Genomic DNA, 15,099 nt, shown 5'->3' on the forward strand with positions numbered 1-15,099 from the left:
ATTCTAATTAGGAACAATTAAATTCAATAATTAAATTACATTAAATTCTAATCTCCCCATACTACATAAATAAAATATGTATAAAACTATATAAATATGTACATATGTTATGAGATATATTTATGTACACACATATAGATATATATCACTTCTGTTTCCTGATTCTAGAAGCTTTCTGTCAGATTTCTTGTTTCCAAGTACATCAAATACAAAAGCAAAAAAAAAAAAAAAGACATCATTTTTACAGACCTCAGGCCAGTGACCCAGGTGAAAAGAGAAATGAAACAAAGCTTTCTTGATGGAAGAATAAGAGCTTTCTCATCATTCTGCACCAAGCTGTGAGCCATGTATAAAAGGTAATTTATTTTCGGAGAAAAAAACAATGAAATTACTCACTGGTGAAAACACAATTGGAGAACTAGAATTTGGGGAGACAGACACCCAGATATGTATTCTCTTGAATCATTACACACACGATGTCTAGATGCCAAGAAATTGCAAGGAAATTTTAAAAAGGGTATATAGAATTCCCAAAAGTGCCCCTTATTTCTCAGTTGTTTTCACTAGTGAAATATATCTTTTTAAACTAGTTAAACCAGTTAGTGGATACTTTTATATGCCCCTGTAGTTAAGTGAGAGTTTTTTACCTCAAGCTGTCAATTAGTACTGCTCTAGACACACCAAGCGGCTGATATCTCTCACCCTGTGTGCTCTATTTACTACCTAAATGTTTACATCTTGAATACTTAATGGATCTGTTCATAGTTCTTGACTCATCTCCTTGTCCTCTATTCAGCATGTTCCAAGAATGCTCCTGTTCTCCAAATATTATCTACGTGTCTGGCACTTCCGTTCCCGTATATCCAGTGAGTTAGCTGCCAAATACTTAATCTAGAATTTACTCATGTCAAAAGGGAGCAGCCCTGTACTGACCTCCCAGGGGACCAGATGGTGCAGGCAAATGTCACAATAGCAGGTGTCACAATACAAGTATGCATAAAATACTTAAGTTAAAACAATATTGGAATGATAGTGTGCATATATTTTATATGTATTCATTTAATGAAATAAAACATTGTGTAATTGGTACACAAGGAGGTTTTTACAAAGCACAGATATACAATGGAGAACGAGGTCACACTTTTAAAGTAAAAAGGATCCTATTTATGTCCATCCAGCTTCTTCCTCAGTCTCTCCTGATTTTAATGTCCAAGTAAGTTTCCCCAAGTGAGTTTCAAAGTGAAACAGGAAGAATGAGCACAGACGTTCTGTGCGCCATTGAATAGCTTTTCGGATTAGTTTTGGATGAATGCTTTTTAACGTGAATACTATATTTAGGTGCTCAGCACAAAAGGTCATTCCATAAGCACTCCCTAATAGAGTAATTTGTGTTACTTTTAGAGAATTCAGAATTCTGTCACCATCTCAAACGACTTAATGCTGCCTGGCAATTCTACTATTAGACAAAGGATAATTATACCCTTCTCGTTACATCTTCAAGAGGCTCACCACAGCTATGTTTTGTTCAATTTTATTTAAGGCCTGCATAGTTTAAAAGTAACCATTCATTATAATTTTAGTTAACATTTACTTTAAAATCTTGCAGATTTTTTTTTATAATTCATACAACGCCAATAATAATAACTAATAAGAAACAGGAATTAGCATCAGCTTTTTTATTTTTAAAAACATTTTGCTTTTAAGACTAACAAAGGAAAGACTAGTGACATGAACTTTGAAATAAATTTTTTAAGGATCAGTCAAAGAAGAATAGTGTCAGCAAGAGTTTTCAAATGATAAATGAGAGCATTTGAGCTTGTTTCATAAAAGTAATTAACAGACTAATATGACACCATGTCATTTAAATCTTGCATCTGAGATTGCTTCCTGTGTGATTTTAAAGAGGCGGAGTAAATAAAGAGGCAAAAACGTGAAGCATTTTTTAAGTCAAATAAGAAAATTTTAAAAAGCAAGCTTCTTAAATCCTTAAGAAAAGGACTGCAGAATTTGTAAACTGTGATAAATCTACAATTCACACATAGTCATGGCTTTTTCAAGTTTTACTAGGTGATCTTGACTGGGTTAATGAGCAGTAATAGACACAAGCAGGTTTTTGGATAGATGGTGTTCGTTATTCATGTGTGTGTTGTCCTCATTGTTTAACAAAGAACCTTACAGGTAGTAAATAGTCAATGAATTTCCGTTTGATCAAATTTTGAATAAAAACTTTTTACCCATTGTTAATTGCTGATCAAATCACAGAGTTTCGTTTTTTGTTTGTTTGTTTGTTTTCCCAACAAATTTACTATTGTGGTATTGAGCAGGGAACTCTTAACTCTTTTTATGTTTTTTCTCTTTTTTTGACAGAGTCTCACTTTGTCGTCCAGGCTAGAGTGCAGTGGCGGGATTCTCGACTCACTGCAACCTCCTCCTCACGGGTTCAAGCGATTCTCCTGCCTCAGCCTCCCGAGTAGCTGGGACCACAGGTCCAGCTTTGTATTTTTAGTAGAGACGGGGTTTCACCACGTTAGCCAGGATGGTCAGGGTCTCCTGACCTCGTGATCCACCCGCCTCGGCCTCCCAAAGTGCTGGGATTACAGGCGTGAGCCTCCGCGCCCGGCCCAGTGAACTCTTAACTCTGTAAATGTAAGGGCTTCACACTATTACCGTGTCTGTGTGTGTGTGTGTGTATGCAATAATATATAAATAAGCAATTAAACTTATTTATTTGTTACATTTTACAAAGCTCAATCTAAAATGATATTCTTATGACACTTTATTTCAGAAAATTATTTTATGGAAATAAAGTGAGTTTAAAATAACACATATTATTCCTTATTATGTGAAAAAATTAAGGTTGATAACAATTTAAGTATGAACAACCAACCACTCACAGTGACAGACATGATTTACAATAATGATGGCAGCATCGAAATATAAACATATAATTATTTTAAGTGGTCAAGAAATTAATGCTTTACTTTCTAGCAATCATCATATCTACTTTTCCTATGGGTTTAGGCAATTCTAAGAGTTTGCTTTCCCTATCATAAACAATATGAATATTCATGCTAAAATGAGAACTATTAAATCAAAGCATGAATTATTTACTGTTGCCCAGAGATGCATTAACTTCACGGAATATTACTAATTCACAAAGGTTTTGAACATCTACCTGAAGTCAGTTAAACATTCATAATACATAGTTCTAAAAATAACATTCCCCAAAGTGTGCACTTTTAAGTTGAAAAAGTCAATACAAATGTGTGATGAACAGTAAGAGAGCATCCGGGTCAGAAAAATGTATTTCTTTCCTCTCTGCAGGTTAAGAATGAAATAGTGACTTCTAGACACACCTCTTGTGAAATAGAAACAAGGGACTTGTTCCTGAGTGTCCTCACCCCTATGGACTCTTCGCAGCAACTGCAAGAGGCTGGGATAATGATGTTTCCTGCTGACATTTTGATGGCACCAGTGTCCCATCATGGCACGGTGGGGAAACTCAATAGGGAAGGATTAGATAATTTTGCAAAAGATAATGAAGGGAATCTTTTCTTCTGGTTCCCAATTCATGAAGTTGGGACTGTGTTAGAAACCTTCCCTTACCTTTAGAGCTAGTGCGGGGCAGTGCAAAGAACACAAATGTGAAGCAGACTCATCTGTGTAATTGTGTGCAAATAAATGAATGTTTCCAAATTCTTGGTTTTCTGTGTTAAATAACTACATCCTAGGGATGATGGGTATATTAAATAAATTAAAGCATGCTAATTACTTCTTATAGCTCCTAATGAGTTAATATGAATTTACAGAATTGGACTTTTGGGATCAAACGATCAGTCTGGCTCTTGTGTATTTTGGTAATTTAGAGGAAGCTATTTAATTTTTCTCAATTCCATTTTCCTCAGTTGGGAAATGGAGATAATAGTATCACCCAATATGGTGTATTGTTGTTTGGGTTAGGGAGTGAATTCGCATCCTAAATAGCATACCATAACATTCAATTTAGGTTAACTTTTATTTTATAATCAGTTATTTTCATTTCTATGATTCACTTGATGATAATAAAATTAAATGACCCTACTGATTGCTAACATTTCAATTTTAGGGGAAAGATGAAGTTTTAATATTTGGAGAAGGAATACACAATGAATATCTAGCATGAATACTGACAAATTTACATTAAAATTATTTTAAAGTACTCATTATTCTGGGTTACTGAAGCCAAATATGTGTCTTGGTCTTCGAGAGGCAATAACAAAATATGAAAAATCTTTTAGAAATTTGTTAGTTTTTTAATTTTTTTAGATACAGGGTCTCACTTTGTGGCTCAGACCGGAGTGAAGCGGTGCAATAATAGCTTAATGCATCTTTGAACTCCTGAGCCCAAAGATGCCTCAGCCTCCCAAGTAGCTGGGACTACAGGTATGTGCCAGCACATCCAGCTGATTTTTGTATTTTTCAAAGAGACAGGATCTTGCCATGTTGCTTCCAAAATGATCCTCTTGCCTTGGATTCCGAAAGTGCTGAGATTTACAGGTATGAGCCATAATGCCTAGCCTAGAATTTTTTACAAGACTTGTAAGAAGAGCATATGACAAATTGCATTGCTAATTCTTTGGCTAATCTCGGTTCTATTAAAGAAATAAAAGAGAAAGTTTACGTTAAGCACTTTTGTGGCAATCAGTCAACAGATCCGAATTCAGAGCTCCTCTTAATGAGGTATAAAATTCAATTTATTTATTCAATCATTATAAAGCTCCTTATTAGGTGACCATTGTGTTTGTCCAATACTTTTCTAAACTTTGAGCATGTAGCGCTAAAATCGTAGGCAAAAATCTATGCCCTTAGAACATTTTTTTCTGGAAGAAAGCAATATTTAAGAAATACTTAAACATGGTATAGGATAGATGGATGTAAGTGATTAAGAGTAACAGATGGTTAGCAGGATATGACATAGCAGTGAGGTGCTGCAATTTTAGATGGAGGTTCTGGGAAGGCCTCGTGGAGAAGGTAACATTTCAGTAGAGACCTGAAGGAGATGAGCGAGTAGTTGTGTGAATCTCTGAGAAGAGTTGTTCTAGGAAGAGAGAGCTGCAAGTGCCAAACCTTCAGTAAAGCATGTGTCTGATGTGTTGAGAATGATGACCGTTCCAGAAGGATATGCTTAAGTCTGCAGCCTTTGTAGGAGTCCCTAAGCTACCAATCTTTGTTATCTGCCTACCTTAATTCATAGCTGGTGCCAGGAAGAGAAAGCTTCAGTCTGCAGTTAGAGAATGCCTGCCAAGACCACACAGAGACTCACATAGGAACACTTTCCATCACCAGCCCAGAGATTTCTGTTTCTTTGTTTTTAATTTCCCTATATGCACATACATGTCTTGTTACCAAAAATAGATGAAACATCTCGTTCCCTACCTTCTCAAGTTGTTTATAGGATCTTCCTTTACATATAAAGAATGTTGTCTTTTTAAGGGAGGGAAACAGGAAAAATAAATAGAATAGCTGGTAAGTGGCAAGGGAGTGAGTTTTCTCAAAGGCTGTTTCAGCTTGGTATTTATGTAGTGATAGAAGGATTATTTAATACAGTTTTATGTGGTATTATCATAAGAAGGAAAGGAGAGACAAACATTTTATCTTACCATAAAATAGCTCACAAAACTGCTCAGCAATAGAGAATTGTTATCTGTGCTAGGAGACTGCCTTATAGGTAAAATACCTGTTCCTCCTGATATTATAATAATTAGCATCCCACTTAATAGGTTTAAAATTTTCTACTCTTTATAAAATTTATTAAATAATCTGTATAAAAACAGAAGCCTCAAATTATACTTATTTAAATAAATAAAAAGCCCACATTGAAAAATAATGTTTGGTTAGAAGGTGGAAAATTAAAAACAACATGTTAAGAGTGGCTATCTTTGGGGTGGTGGCACTTGTAATGATTTTCTTCCTCTGTGCTTTTGTTTGTCAAATTTCTCCAAAATGAATACAAAAAAAAAAAAAAGTAAGAACAAATAACTCAAAAACCTTTATGCCAGAAATGTAAATGCTTAGGCACTGTTTAGATGTAAAAATAAATAAATAAATAAACCCTTCTACATTATTCTGGTCCAGATGACACTCAGTTTGTGTTTTCTATGCATGACATTTGAAAGATAGGACTTTTAACATAAAATAACGATAATAATAATTGTAATAGCAGCAATCTCATGAGGTCCGCCAGATTCCAGCTGGGTTACTTGAAAAGTGAATGAAAGCAATGCCTGCCTTGTGCAATTTAACTGATCAGTTCAGGAACCATTGTTATCGCTGCAACAACCAGATGTCACTGTAGACTGTGAGAAAATGTCAGAGAAAATGAAGCAAATCTAAGTAGTAGTAGAAATGAAATCTCACCCTTCAAGTATATTCTTTCCCACCCTGAAGATTGTCAATTTGAAGACTCTTTTGTTCATTTTCAGCATTTACTCTGACTGCAACTCGTAGTCTGAAAATATTTCCATTTATCTCGAACCAGTATCTCAGCTCCTCCACAGGCTCATTAGGCTTGGAGAGGTCTGACCAAAATACAGGTACTTCAGAGTCTGATAAAAAGAAGCATGAAACCTTCCCAGGTGCTGAGGGTTTCACAGAAAGGGGAGGGTGGGGGAAGTGAAGAATGTTATTAAGTTGCAGCATAGAGTATGACATATCGTTTTCTGGATAGATAGACAGAGTAATGCATGTGCTGATCTCAGCTCTGCAGGAATAAAATACGTTTAGTGCAATCTGGTTTTTACTGCCATTACAACAAGCCTTCTAAGGACTTTTTCATTAAAAGTGAAAGCCGACCATCTCTAAGTTTAAGTTTGGAATTTGAAAGTACAATCCTTTAAAGTCAGACACTTAATAACAGGGGAGTGGAATCTTCTTTCTGGGGCTAGTTTTCTGGTCACTCAGGCTGGAGGGTATTTACCTTTTCACGGTGAAATACTGTGGCCTGGTAACAAAATTCTATTTCTTCAAATAAAAACAGCTTCATAAAATATCCTTATGGTAGGCCTGGTGCGGTGGTTCAGGCCTGTAATTTCAGCACTTTAGGAGGCCGAGGCGGGTGGATCACGAGGTCAGGAGATTGAGACCGTCCTGGCTAACACGGTGAAATTCCGTCTCTACTAAAAGTGCAAAAAAAAAAAAAAAAGAAAAGAAAAGAAAAGAAAAAATTAGCCGGGCGTGGTGGCGGCGCGTGTAGTCCCAGCTACTCCAGAGGCTGAGGCAGGAGAATGGCGGGAACCCGGGAGGCGGAGCTTGCAGTGAGCTGAGATCGCGCCACTCACTCCCCTGGGTGACAGAGCCAGACTCCGTCTCAAAAAAAAAAAAAAAAAAAAAAAGATCCTTATGGTACACATTCTTCAAATTATAATTTTAGCAATAAAATGAATCAATAATGTATGCATGTATCATACTTGTTAAATTGTTATTAATAACTGATGTATTCAACTTTTAAGATATACTTCAGACATAAACATAATTAAAATAATGGTGTGCATCATGTCTGTTGGCTTATCTTATTATGATAACTCTGATCAAATTTTGACAGTGGTAAAATGTTATAAACCATAACTCTGAAGTGAAAACAAAATAAAATCTGAGGACCAATGAAATGGAAAATTAGTACAACGAATTGAGGCAATTATAAAGTTCATGGAAGGTGGAGATACAGAAACAGTAAAGAAAATGACTCATTTTCTTCCCATGAAAACACTTTTTCACAATTTCATTGGAAATTGATTAATTGTAGATGCAATTTTTGTCAAAGCTATTATCTCACAGAATACTTCAGAGCAGTAGTTATAGAGAGAAAACCACTGGATAACATGTCTCAGCTCAGTTATGCGTGTTGTGGGTTCCTAGGCCAATCATCTAACATCCTGGCATCCTCATCTTCAAAATGAGGTAAGAACACCAGAGGTGCTGGTAGGACATTGCCTGCAATGATACGCACCCATGCAATTTGTAAACGACGTGTTAAAAATGTAAGTATGAATTATTGTATGTCAAGTACTCAGCCCATTGGAATTAATAAATGTGCGTTTTAGTTGTCGTGTGCCGAGTCAAAGAATGTGCAACTTGACTCAGTTGCAGATCTTGGTGTGCTTGTCCGTGGTGTGAGACCTCAAAGCTGTGAAGAAGCCGAGCGCATCTCCTAAGATTGGAAACATATTCTCTTATTAGTGCCTTAGTTCTCTGCTGTAGGGCTTTAAAAAAAAAAAAAAAAAAGACAAGGATTTTCTAAAGCAACAAAGATAGATAAGTCTGGTTTTATAATTAAGGGCGCTCACAGCTTAGGTTCAATAAAACAAAGAATCTGAGTTGGGAGGAAGAAATGATTTCTCTCTTATAATTAGGAAACCTATTTCCCAGAAAGAAGGGCAGAATGGGAACGCATATTTCTGATTTCTCACTTTTTCCATCCTCCTTACCTCCTTTACTGTATAAATTAGCAGATTTGCATACATAAAATATATCTCAAAAAACTCAACGAAAGCATGATTTAAAAATATGCAGCTAATTATATGAGAATGTTCATCTCTTCTTCCTATAAGGCAAATGAATATTTATCAAGTTAAATTCCAAGACACTTATTATCTCACTTGCATTTTGAATATAATTACATTGGAAGGCAATTGTTCTGATGGGTGTAGGCAGAGATTAAAAGATTTGTATGCACTTTTTAAAAATGCAAAATAATCATAGTTGTTTTATCATTAACAGAGTAGCTCAACCCTTCCCTTCAGATGAAAAGTAAGTTAACATTGAAGCACAGTAACTCTAAAATTATTACAGCAAATGAAGATGGTCAAATAAAAATAAGGTTGCGATTATTTTTAGGAAGTTCAATTTTTAAACACTAGGAAAAATGCCTGAAATATTTAAAGGGACTATTTAACCTGGTGTTTTAAAATTCAGATTTATAAATAACCGTCCCTAAATTATTTCACTAATACAATCTAGATAAATAATATAAAATTGAATAAAATTTATAAAATAACAAAGTCGATTCTCTTTAAATTAATAAAATGGTATAAAAACAAGATTTTATATATCTATATTCATAAAACGTTTATACCTTTTTAACTGTATCTCTCATGACACTTATAATAAACAACAACAAAATTCAGTTATTCACATCTGTCGTATTTCCCCATTTATCTCTGAGCTTCCAGAAACCATGGCTTATGTATTATATTTATTTCATTGAGTCCAAGTTTCTTTCAAAATGGCCTTACAGCTACTTAGTATTCCATAAATATGCTAACTCTAAACAAAAAAAAAAAAACATAGAACATTTTTAACACTGTAGCCAATTATATATAACACTGGATCTAATTACACTACAAAGCAAATACCTGGTCTACTAGGTATGCCTTGTTACATATACAATCTATCTTTTCATATCATAATTTTGTTCTTTGATATATCTACATGTGTTAGCAAATTTTGTTAAGTGTTTTTCGCGATTAAACATTGGATATAAACAATAGCTAAAGCTGCTCAACTGCAGGCAAGCAAACCCTACTTTCATGTTTGACCAAAACTCTTTAATAATTGTGCTAAAAGGAAAACTTCAGTTAAATTAAATTTAAAGGAGTTTAACTGAGCACTGAACAATTCACTAATCGGGCAGCCCTCAGAATCACAGGAGATTCACAGAGACTCCAGTGCAGCCACATGGTGGAAGATAATTTGTAGATCAAAAAAAGGGAAATGATGCACAGAAATTGGAAGTGAGGTATGGAACTGTTGGATTGGTTACAACTCAGCATATGCCTTATTTGAGCACAGCTTAAACACTCAACAGTGTATGAATGATTGAAGTATGGCCACTGGGATTGGCCAAGACTTAGCTGTTGTTACAGGTGCATACTCCTAAATTCAGTTTCCAATCTTGTCTATTAAGCTAGGTTACAGTTCATCCACAAGGACTCAAACATAAAAGTATGGAGTCCTTCTCTGGCTATATTTAGTTTGCTTTAACAATTGTGAGGAGTAAAGCTAAAGTGTTGGGTGGTGAAATTTGATAGAAATTCATACAACAACTGCCACTGAAATAGTGAAACAAAGTCTCAAAAAGACAATAAGTTTTAACTTAGATTATCTCTGGAGAATTTTATGGCCAAATAGGAATAGAAATATATTGCTGTTTAGAAAAGAGTTATCCATTTTTATTAAAAATATTATATGTACATGTAGTTTGTTTGAATGAGGAAAAAAGAAAAAAATCTTTTGGACTCTGGAGTCCTTTTATAAAATTTCTAATTAATTTTGATAAATTCCTTTGAATATGGCAAGGAGTTCCACTCAGGCTTCTCAGTTTAAGAGTTATACTCGTACTCAGTGGACTAGAAACTGCCCTCAGATAGTTATGCATAACACCTGCTAAAGTTAATAGATATTCCACATGAGTAGCAGATTTTGCTATAGAGTCATGTGGAATTAACTAATAATGAAATTTGGCTGGCACTATCTTTGCTTTTTCCATTTAAAGACTCTTTATTACCTTGGATTGCCTTCTTATATAATTAATTATTTTTGATACGCATTCATTATATTTCAGATGCGTCATCAATATTTCCCCGATGCTATAAAATTAGGCAAAAAATATTTCTAAAGTCTTATCTCCTAATTTTTATTACAAATGTGGTAGCAGCATACTAATACACACATAGAGTATACATTTAAGAAAACTTGTTAATGGACAATATATTGTTTTTGCAAAATCCCTGTGGACTCTGAAAGGCAAGGGTATGTCCTTTTGAAAAGAAATATAGTTATCGGTTTAATAATGTAAGTACTAAAATTTTTAGAGATATTATTCTTGGTAAAAAAAAAAAAAAAATTGGGGTAAACAGAAATGCAGGCATGGCTGCCCTGCTTGAATTTAGTCACCCTCACAGTACTGCTTTCTTTTTCTGGGTTCACACCCCCATATACATTGCTTGTCTCTCTTGGAAAACCCTTTCATTGCTTGTCTGTCTTGGAATACCTTTTCTTCAATTTCCTTTACACAGAATTTTTAGAGTTTAGGTCTTGACTCACATGCCTGGTGCAGTCTTTCCAAACCTACAGAAGTTACTCTTTCCATTACATTGATTCCTCACTTATTAACATGTAGTTTACTTAGAACAAACTGAGATTATATCCGATGTCTGTGTCCCTTGTTTTGTTATTCAAATGGAAAGTTCCGTAAGCACAAGATGTGTTCTTACATCCAGGGTTTCTTCTTAGGTCCTTATCTAGTAAATAATGTTGAGGAGGTGTTTAGAAAAGAATCGTGCAGAGTGTTTTATTTATATTGATGCAATTGACTGAATTAGTATGAATAGGAATTCTGTATAAGGTACTAGTGTGATGCACTTAATCTGGCTAGCAATACCAAGCACTATTTTCCTGTCTAAATATAATTCCTGTAAGATGAAGAATACTACCATAACATACTCCTCATATATCAATTTATTGAAAAACAAACTAGTTGCTGATATATATGTATACCAACTGCTGATACATATGATGTTTGTCTAACAGTTGCTGATATATGTGTACATATGTACATATAGAGAAAAAAGTCCATATATGTACGTATATCTACACATATATATACACCTATACTGTTATTTCTGCTACTAAAGTCCAGTGTTTTCAAATGAAAAATTTCAAATATATATAGTTTTTGAGATGAAATTTCGCTCTTTTCATTCAAGCTGGAGTGCAATAGTGTGATCTTGGCTCACTGCAACTTCTGCCTGCTGGGTTCAAGCGATTTTCCCACCTTAGCCTCTTCAGTAGCTGGGATTACAGGCACCCACGACCATGCCCAGCTAATTTTGAATTAGTAGTAGACACGGGGTTTCACCATGTTGGTCAGGCTGGTCTTGAACTCCTGACCTCAGGTAATCCATCTGTCTCGGCCTCCCAAAGTGCTGGGATTACAGGCATGAGCCACCACACCCGGCTAATATTACTTTTCTATATATCACTTCTTAGGGTCCATATTTGTATCCTTTTATTTTATATTTATAAATATTTATTTTACATAATATACTGTGTACTCAGCACATTCAAGGCTAGAAAGAACTTAGAGTTGTAATTATTTCTCCAGGGAATTTCAACTTTTATATGATAAAAATTAACATCTAAGAAAATGTTGTAATTATCTGAAGCACAAAGATAGTGAATAATTGTTCTTGGGTCTACAAATAGTTCAGGGAAATGATGCCATGTGCTCAGACAAAAATGAAGATATTCTAAAAAGGCATATTAGATTTCATATGTGAATGAGGGATCTGAATAGGGATATTCTAGGCAGATGTTGCATATCCTCTGAAGAGTGGATCATCGGAAGCAGGATATGAATCGGAGGGACATCAGCAGATTGGTGGTGGTTAAATCCACTTGAGTATACACATTACCAGAATGAATGTAATTAAAGATGATTAGAGAGTCAAGTACCAAAAGTTCTGGGACAGTCACTCTCAACAAGCAAAGTAGGATTTAAGGGGGGGTGGGGGCAGGGAAACCTAAGCTGAGAAAAAGCTAGCAGAGAACAGAAGCCCAGAAACTAACAGAGAATTTCAAAGACATTCATCAGTGGATATTTCTCTAGCTTTCTCAATAGGTCTCTTTCACTCTATACACTTTTCTTTGTGATGTCTTTAATCCACATCTCTTTAATCACCACATATTGTCCTCTTCACTTCAGGTCTCTTTTCCAACTCGTGAACCTGCATGATCAGCTACTTTCCAGACATCTTGTGCTTGTCTTCCAAAGATATCAAACTTGACTGAACTTGGCTGTGGCAGAGATAGCTAGCTCTCTCTTGTTCCTTAGTAATAACATACCCAAAATATTTCCAGGCTCATAAGCAACAGGAATAAAATCTACGTTTCTCATTCCCACTGGCAAGTCATTGTAGCCTCCTGACTAAGTATTGGCCAAGGGGGTGGAAGCAGGAACGTGCAACTTCCCCTATGTATATGTAAATAGCACAAGCAAGCCATCTTCTACTCTATCCTGTTTTCTGGCTGTCTGAAATACAGATACTATAGTTGAATTTGGAGCTGACTAAGTGATACTAGATTATGAGATTGATCTGAGAGCCGAGGCCATGAAAACAGAGCAACAAGATCAAAGGAGTCTTAGTTCCTGACACTGTGATGGACTCTACCAGCTATGGACATATAATTGAACTTTAATGTGAGACAAGCCTGTGTCTTGGTTAAGTTACTATTATTTGGGGTCTCCTGTCACTATCCAGCAAAAAAAAATTCTAATTAATACAATATATTTAATTACATTTTTAAAACTTTGAATGGTACCACTAGTCATTCAGGTATGCAAAACAGAGCCTTTTCTTTTTCCCTCACTCCTCAAGAAACCGACACAGGTACTATCTCTACTGCCACTGCCTTAGTTCATGCTCTTGTCATTTCTTGTCAAGATTATTTCAACACCTGCTACTTCCCATTTCTAGTTTTGTTCCCCCTCAATCCAATATCCAATATCTCTATTCTGCAGCAACAGTTATCTCTTTTATAAGGTAAAAAAATCTTGGCACTCCCTTGTCTAAAATCACCTAAGGGTAATATGTAAATTTCCATGTATTATCTCTATCAGCTTGTTCCTGATTGGCCACTTGCCTATGATTCTAATCCCATTGTTCATAGGTTTTCAATCTTCTCCCTGCACTCTAATCACTTCGAATAGTTTACAGAAAGTAATTTGACTTTTCATCATTTCCTATGACTGTTTCATTTGCATAAAACTCTGTTTCTCCTTCTGTGCGTTATTTAGGACACTTGTACTTGCCGTTAAGTCTCTGTGCAACAATCTTTCTTCTGGATACTTTGGACGAAGACTGTCCACCTTGTGTACTCCTCGCTGTCCCACCACATTCTGGGAAAAGTTCAACCTGATCTCATTCTTCTGTGCATCTCATATCTTGAGAACCATCACAGTGTAGTTGATACTTTACTAAACAGTTTACAAAGTGAAATGTAAAGAGGGAAAAACTGAAGTTTGTCTTCCTAGAGACAGTTTTAAAGCCTGGTACTTTTATGATTTTTACAGTACCCCACACACAATCTCATTTTTTTTTCGCAATAACCCTTTGATTCAGATATTGCCATTATTCCTCTGTAGATACAAAACATAAGGCTCAAAGAAGCCATGATTTATTTAAGCCTATTAATTTGCATATGCATATAGGAGGTACTGTAGTTTCATTTCAGAAATCTAAAGACTAATAGATGTGATGAGTGGAAATTATTAAGAGTAATATGGAAAAAACTATTTGCTTAACCAAGTTAAACATCCATATCATTGTCTTCATTGACAGTTTTTTATAAAAATAAAACCTTTAAAAAGAACTGAGTGACATTTTAATCACTCTATTTGTAAAATCATGCATGATTAGACTGAGAGTTAAAGAACTCCAAATAATCGTGTATATGTATGTACTTATCTCAGTCATTTTTAACTGCTTAGTCTAATCCTTATTCATTCTCCAGATTTGAAGAATACATGGCCCCTTAATTCAGCCTTGAATCTTTAGGGTTGTATAAAGAGTGTGAGTGTCAAGTGATGTAGAATATTTTTCTTGTGTGGCAAGAAATCTTTTTTGTTAAAATCTTACATTCACAGCTCCATACATGGATCTAGTCTTGGTGCTTGGGACTTGAGGGCATTCTGGTGTCAAGAGCCCTTCAAAATCCTTCTACTTAGCCTTTAATCTTTTCTCTAGATGGAGAGATTTGACTACTTCTAACTTAATAAGAATGTTGGATTTGGTTTACTTTATAGTTCCTCCAATTAGCTTTTGGAGTGTTTTTTTGGAGCCTTTAATCTTGCCTAAACTTGTGGGAAAGTAGAGAGAGGAAAAAAAGAACACTCTTACTTAACAAAATATATTACAATTAACTGTCAGTACACTTGACTTAAATCATCTCATAATTTGACTATGTGGAAGTTACTTTAATTATATGATAGGTGTCATTATTTCTAAATGAAAGGCATTTTTATTAAGAATTGGATAGAATTTGAAACTGAATTGAAGGAAAGTT

General features: G+C 35.0%; 1 long non-coding RNA gene across 2 annotated transcripts in view; it reads right to left on the bottom strand.

Annotated features, from left to right (window-relative positions):
• The window catches only part of LOC117076853, a 54,098-nt gene extending 53,165 nt beyond the window's left edge, over positions 1-933 (bottom strand). For both annotated transcript variants that reach the window (XR_004434497.1, XR_004434496.1), the window contains exon 1: positions 648-933. This is a non-coding gene — a long non-coding RNA (uncharacterized LOC117076853). The remainder of the gene's footprint in view (positions 1-647) is intronic.
• Positions 934-15,099: the final 14,166 nt, after the last annotated feature.

The sequence above is a fragment of the Trachypithecus francoisi genome, unplaced genomic scaffold (assembly GCF_009764315.1).
Source record: "Trachypithecus francoisi isolate TF-2019V2 unplaced genomic scaffold, Tfra_2.0 Lachesis_group0, whole genome shotgun sequence".
Lineage (NCBI taxonomy): Eukaryota > Metazoa > Chordata > Mammalia > Primates > Cercopithecidae > Trachypithecus > Trachypithecus francoisi.